Source organism: Sturnira hondurensis, unplaced genomic scaffold (assembly GCF_014824575.4).
Source record: "Sturnira hondurensis isolate 20B ecotype Veracruz unplaced genomic scaffold, ASM1482457v3 Scaffold0025251, whole genome shotgun sequence".
Taxonomy (NCBI): Eukaryota; Metazoa; Chordata; class Mammalia; order Chiroptera; family Phyllostomidae; genus Sturnira; species Sturnira hondurensis.
In genome coordinates, this window is record NW_028097882.1 from 85,583 (window position 1) to 92,963 (window position 7,381).

Consider the following 7,381-nt stretch of genomic DNA (forward strand, 5'->3'; position numbering starts at 1 on the left):
AACTGGCCATTGGTGACCACCCACATATTCTCCCTGTTGACACATCCTCTACTGTCAGCATTGAAGCAGCCACCAAGATGCCTAAAACCAGGGACAATAACTCACTATTTGCCCATGCATCTGCAGACCCAATTGTTGTGATGGGACTTGCAGCTCCTGGGGCTAATGGGAGCTATGGGGTCAGTATGTCCACCCCAGGCCCCACTCAGTCACAGGCAGCCAGGGCATCGACAGGAGAGATGGACTGAGGAAGGCACACAGCACTGCTTCTGTATCTCCTTGTGGTTGTGTAACCGGGGATTCATCTGGCCACAGCACGGCTGCTGCAGTAGAAACAGCACCACCCAGATGCTTGGATACACCTCTGGTTCCACTTTAAATCCGATCACCCGAAGCCCACTTATCCATAACACAGGTTACGTGGTGGCAGGAGAGCTCAACGCCATTCCCAGGACTGGAGGTGCCAGTGTTCACATGTGCCATCCGTGCACCTGCAGCCACCTGGACAGGGAAAACCTCCTAAATTGGCAACAGCCACCACCATGGAGAATAAACATATGTGACAAGACGTTTCTGTTGCACTTTGTCTTGGCCCACCGGGGGCTCTGCTGGCCACCCCACATCTATTGTAAATGCAAGTCCCTGCACCGTCCCTCTGTTTAGATGCATTTCTAGTTGCACTTTCTTTCCCAGCACCTACTATCCACCTGTGCAGAATCTAGGTGATGCTATGGGAGAGCACAACATCCCTTCATGATGGGAGGGACCTGTCATCCCCACCTTCCATCAGTACAACTGGGGCTCATCTGACCAAAACTTGGGTGGTGCACTCACAGAGAACTACGTCTCATCTGTGACAGAAGTCTGCTGTGTCACCATGTGCCATCAGAACTCTCGCAGCCAGCTATCCAGACCACAGGTGGAGTGGTGGGAAATGGCACAAAACCTGCAGTGACTGGATATGCTCAAAGACCCCCATTTGTGCAGAGTACCTGGGCCCCCTGACCAAAACAGCAGTGCTATGGGGGACAGTGCCAGACATTTTTAGAGAGAATGTCTACTCTCAGTCAAAAACTCTGCCTGCCTCCACTTCACCAGGTTGTGCTGCCCTTTCAAGTCAGAGGAACCAGGGTTGTGTGTAGAGGAGGACCCTGCTCAGAGAAACTGTGCCCGTGCTCTCAGACACTGGCCTTGCATTTGGGGCACCTGCCCAGGGATTTTTATGAGCCACCAAGCAATTCCATCACAAATCTCAAGAAATTAGGAACATATTCTCCTCTGCAAACTGTGTGTAACCGTAAAATGGACTTTGTGCCCCTAGAAAGGGGCTTAGCCCCTTTCAGTGAAATGTAACCTACTGATGGTCCTACATCAAGTCAGAGGACCATGTTGCCTCCACCAACCGCGAGAACAAATATCGGAGACTTTCAGGGTTTCAAAGATGTTACTTTATTGGCCAAGTTTAACCTGTGCAGGGGCGAACTCTCAAAGTGTCCGGAGACATGGTGCCCGCAGGGGCTGCAAACGAGAGTCGCGCCCAGCGCTTACAGCTAAGTCCTTATATAGGGGCAAGCAAGCAAGCATTGACAGAAGCAGATGTGGCGGTTAGCTGTTGGCTCACAGAGCCCGCGCATGGGAACAGGATGGGGTCTGACTCAACTGAGAGGAAAATTTTGAAATTAAACAGATGGCAATCAACTTACAGGATGTTTGCTAGGGACACAGGTTCCTTGGGGCTGAGACTATTCTTCTTGTTCCCAACAGACCACACCTTATAAGTCTGTGTGTGCGTGAGTATGTGTAGTGGGGCTGTTGTTTGAGGGAGAGGGGTAAATGAGCCCCATTGAATGCAGTGGACTTGGGACATTCCAGTGTGGCAAATGGAAGGCTGTTGCATGTATCAGCTGTCACTCCTGGCTAGATAGTTAACTCGGCCAGTTTTATCTGGTCTTGGAACTGTCAAGAAACCCTACCCACTAGCTTCAATGAGTCCACATTATGTGTATATATAGGTACATAAATAAAATCATGTTCTTGTTAATGTGCTTCTGCTCCTGTGCCTTCACCCTTTAACTCAGTTGTAGAAGAAGAACTAACATATGAATGATGAGGTGTTGAGCCAGACATAACTATGCAAAAATTTTCTACATCCCAGTGTCTGAAATTTGGAAGTAGCCTCACTTTTTGGCTGTGCATGCTGGCCCCTGAGATTTTGTGTTGAATGTAAGAGATGATAATCCAGGAGGAAGTAAGGCCCAGAGGAGGAGAAGATGGGCTGACCCACCCTTGACCCTTTTCCCCAGGCTTCTCTCTTCTCTCCCACCTCTCTGACCTCAGTTGAATTTGATAATCTCCAACTTGTCACAGAAAAACACATTTTGTGGTTTTAGTTTATTAAAATGCTTAAATATTTCACTGAGTCTTCTTACTCAATCTAGATTCAGGCCAGTGATTCTCAGACATTCCCACTTTACCCAGAAAGGACACATTTGGCATCCAGGTTTTTGAGCCAGGAAAAACAACATAAGAAAGAGCTCGTGCCTGCTCTGTAGTTATTGAAAATGCATGTGTACTTAGAATTTATCATGCTGCTTAAAAGATCAGAAAAGATATTTTTAATAACCAGACTGGCTCTAATCTAAACTACTAAAATACTAAATAATATAGGTTAAAGTTGCACCCATTTCTGGCTGGGCCTAGAGTTCTGAGGTCCCCACTAAAATTACTTAAGGCAAAATTTCTGACTTTATGCAGCCTACAGTCTAGTTGAAGAGAAATAAGAAACAACAAATACATGTAAATTATCTGCTGGGTGAGCCAGTAACGATTGGTATGGAGAATAAGGAATAAGTTATTTTGAGTTGGTGTTTCAGGGCTCTTAGGGTATAATCCCAGCAGTGGAATTGCTGGGTCAAAAGGCAGTTCCACTTTTAGTTTTCTGAGGAAATTCCGTACTGCTTTCCACAGTGGCTGCACCAGTCTGCATTCCCACCAACAGTGCACTAGGGTTCCCTTTTCTCTGCATCCTTGCCAGCATTTGCTTGTTGATTGGTTTATGGTGACCATTCTCACTGAATTGTACCTGAACAACAATAAAAAATAAATTTAAATTTATTTTTAAATAAATAAAAAATAAATTTTATAAAAATTTTATAAAAGGAGAACAAAGCAATATATGGAGGATTGAGATTTGGGGAGCAGGCAGGATTTTTAGTTTAAACAGTGGACAAAGCAAACCTCACTAAAAAGGTGGGATTTGAATAGTCTAGAGGAAGACAATTGAGTCAGACATCTGAGGGAAGAACATTTCAGATAAGGGGAATAATTACTGCAGAGGCCCAGAGGAAAGATGCCTCTGTGTTCAGGGAGCAGTCAGTAAACAAATGTAGCTGCTGTCGAGCCAAGTGGGAGGGAGGAGAGGACGGAGAAGATGTGGGTTAGATTCCCTGCACCACCTACTACTGTCTGTACAATCTCAGTGGACTCAACCTCCAATGAACTGAGAGAATTTGGTGCTTTTCCTATAGCATATTTACCTCGCAAGACTTTTGGGATGCTCAAATAAGATAATGTAGAAAAGCGGTTTCTAAGCTACCTTGTTATTGCACTATATAGAAGGATAGATATACAGATAGAGGACAGACAGGGATACAGATAGAGGGGAGAGCTATATTCTGAATTATGGTGCCCCCTCCCGATGCTGAAGCCCTACCCCCAATGTGATGGTATTTGGAAATGGGGCTTTTGTGAAAACATTGTGTTTAGAAGAGATCATGAGGGTGGAGCTGCCATGATCACATTCGTGCTGTTAAAAAATAGAGAGAAAGACAGGAGAGCCTTCTCCCTCCTCCTTATGAGGACACAGCAGGAAGGTGCTGTCTGCATGCCAGAAGGAGGAACCTGACTGAAACATGAATCCACTTGGATCTTGGACTTCTCAGACTCTAGAGCTGGGAGAAATCAACGCCTGTTATTTAAGACCTGTTTTGCATTCACAGGTGCCTTTCTGCACACACAAGCCACACTCTCCCCTTCACCCCGGTTGCTACTCACTTTCCACCACCTAGAGGCAGAGGTCATTGTTTCCCAGTGTGGGCTGGGGATTGAGAAACACCCACCCTTCCGTTCCCCTGTCACCTTCTGGACCTCTTGCACACTGACCCAGCGTTGCCTTTTGGGCCGAGACAAGGAAATGCACCTACTAAATGGCTTGCAATGTCCTTGGCACAGACTATTCTCTGTAGAACACAGTTCAAGGTATTCTCCATGCCAGGTACTCCAATAAGGAACAAGAACCCAGTGTGGTTTAGACTCTGCCTCTGAGGATGTGCAAGTGGAGGAGATGGGCAGGTAAAGGGACCATGCTAATGCGGTGCTATTCTGTGCACCAAGGGCACGGGGAAAGGAACATGGGAGCACAGAGGAGGCTGACACTAGCCCTGGCTGGGTGAGAATGGGTGCAAAAGGAAGAAAGCAGAGAACATGGCATTTGAACTGAGCTCCAAGGGAAGAGCTGGAGTTTATACACCAGATAGTTCCTGGGAGGGATCTTTATAAACTGACGTGGTTACTGAGCTCTGTTTGGAAAATTACCACCAGCCCTGTTTTCTCCCTACTCACTTTGACAGTGAACAAGGAGCCAGAGTTCAACAGTCTCTTTGGAAGGAACGGGGGTGAGGACTGTTACAATGAATGGTCCAGCCTGAGGTTGGATCTGGTTCCCTGGGGGGCATTTGCCCATGGAGGGTAAGCTGGTTATTTAAAGGGCTCAGAGATCCCAAGACAGCAGTGGAAAAGAGCATCAAGAACAGGAGTAGAGGCTATTGCTGTGCACCAGTGATACAGTCTCGGGCCAGGTGCCTCCCACACCTGTCTCATCAATTCTCACCACCAGCTTAGCAAGGTTGAACTGAGGCTAAAACTGAGGCTTAACAAGGTTGAACCACTTGCCTGAGATCTCTCAACCTGTAATTTACAGTTTGACTTTGAACTCAAAGTGATGTGGCCTCAAGGCCTGTGCTTCTTCCACCATGAGATTCAGGACCACTGAGAAAGGACAGCTGTAACATCTCCACCAGAAAGTTACTTACTGGATGTGCTCAATTTCAAATAGTCCCACCCAAGAAAAAATAAGACAAATGACTTACACTCATATAACTTTACCTTTAATACTAATCGCAACCCTGTGGAGGATATGGGGAAGGATGCATCTCCTCAGGTCCCAGATGAGGAAGACAATATTTGGGGAGATTGTATGATTGGAGTCACAGATCTCACGAGTGCTGAGCAAGGCAACAACCCAGGGCTTCTGGGAAGCTGGAGAGACCTGTTCCCACAATAGCTCCCTCACCTGCCTGTATGGACAGATGGACAAATCCCACCCCTGTTACCCTGCGGCGCTGATGCTCAGAAAGCTGGGGGTCCCGTGGGAGACTAGGCTTTTGGAAAACTTTTCACTTTGGGTTTGAGGTTTGAATAATGTTGATCTGATTTGGGATCATGGCTAGATCGTTTCTCTTGAGCCACAGACCAGTCGATTTACTCTAGGCTTAGTGGCGTCCCATGTCCTGAGTCCAGTGCCGCACAGCCCAGAGTGGAATGGAGTGGAGAGGCAGTCCACTCCCGCCTGGTCAGGAGGCCCCCACACCTGGCCCCAGCCCTGTCTGTAGCTGTCCAGAGCTCTGGGAATCCTCACAGTGGAGAGTTTTACACTCTTCTCACCCAGGATCCTGGGGTCACAGGATCCTGCTATTTGTAAGGAGAAAGAATGATCAGAAGCCATGCATCCCACATTGTGCCTGCCTAACTTCTATCTCTCCTCTGCTTGGTGGAGACCTGCCCCTGTGATTCAGAGACAAAGACATCTCAGATGCAAGAGAAGAGCTCTTTCTGATATGAGGAGCATCTGAGCTCCAGAGTTTCTACAGGTGAAAGTTGACAAGGGCTATCGGGGACTGGTTTATTTAAGTCTGGCAAATGTGACTCAGCTCTATATGGAAAACCTACAGATGCGAAGTGGTGGGCAGGAGCTAGACCTTCAAACCGAGTTTTCCTGTGGGAATCGGGCCTAGAAAATGCATGCAGACTGTTATGGCTTGCTCTTGCTAAAACTCCATCACCCTGGTCTAAAACAAGAACGGTGTATTGTCTATCTTCAAGGTAATTTCCAAAGCCTGTGTGAATTTTCCCAAGGACAGAACTAATCAGCTCTTCGCCATTCCACTCTGCATGTTATTTTCATTTCCTTGATTGTACCTAGAATGTAGACAATAATATCTATGCAATAGGTAATAAATCTTTCTCTGATGGAAGGCCCAAGGAAAAACAATAAAATCCTGTCTAGGCAAGGGTCGACGCGCCCTCCCCTTGAGAGAGTGGCCAAGACGCACTCTTCCCTTGAGTAGCCATGCCGTTCCCTTTTTTTTCCACAGGATTGTTGTCGCCTGTGCATTCATTCGTCCTCAGCCACAGCAGGCAGACTCTGCTGGCCGGAGTCCGCCACAGAGGGCTGCTAGGGGAGCTGAACATGTTGAAGAAAACAGTGAAACTTAAGAACTAAAGAGTTCTTATTTCTGCAGATCCAGAAACTAAAAGGTAAGTGACTTGGTCAAGGTCACACAGTGATTTCTGGTCAAACGGGTGTGGAATGCAGCCATCCTGATCATGCATCGTTGCCTCTCTGCTTTGCCTCCTCCAGAAACCAGCTTTATTGTTCCCTAGCTGTATTTGGAAAGCTTTTTAGTGTCTGCACATTTCAGTAGCTAAATTCCTGGTCGGCTTCCTCAGTGCCTGAAATAAAGGCATTTGGAATGAGTATAGGAGGGGTGAAATCGGCAGGGAGACAGGGAGGCCACAGAGCCAAGGGGTCCAGCTTATGAAGAGAGAAGGCCTAGGGGTCTATGAGGAAGTGAGAGAGAAAGTGGTAGGGAGAGAAAAGGGGCTCAGGAAGCATGGCTGTGAACTCCGACACCCTCCTGCACACAGTTCCTCTCCCGAGGGGCCACACTGGGACTATGAGCCATGAGTTCCTGCTGCAGAGATTGCAAGAGAGACTTAAGGTCAGGTTAGGGCTCAGTGGGTCTCCCTCGAACACTCAGCCTCTTTCCTGTCATCTCCTAGATGAGGGATTTGGAGAACAAGATGTTCAGTCATTGAGGTGTTGAGGCAGGTGCTATAAACTAATTGATACCTCTCAATGCTGGATCAGATAATTTTCCTGCAGAGTGGAGTGGGAGAGGAGGAGGGGAACTGGCTGATGGAAGGATAGTCTGTACATCTACATCCCCCACTCCCTTCACAAATATGTGCATCTGTGGCACACCATCTTCGAAAGGGCAAGTGTCCAGAAGGAACAGTGCCTGTGAATTTTAAAAACTCCAGA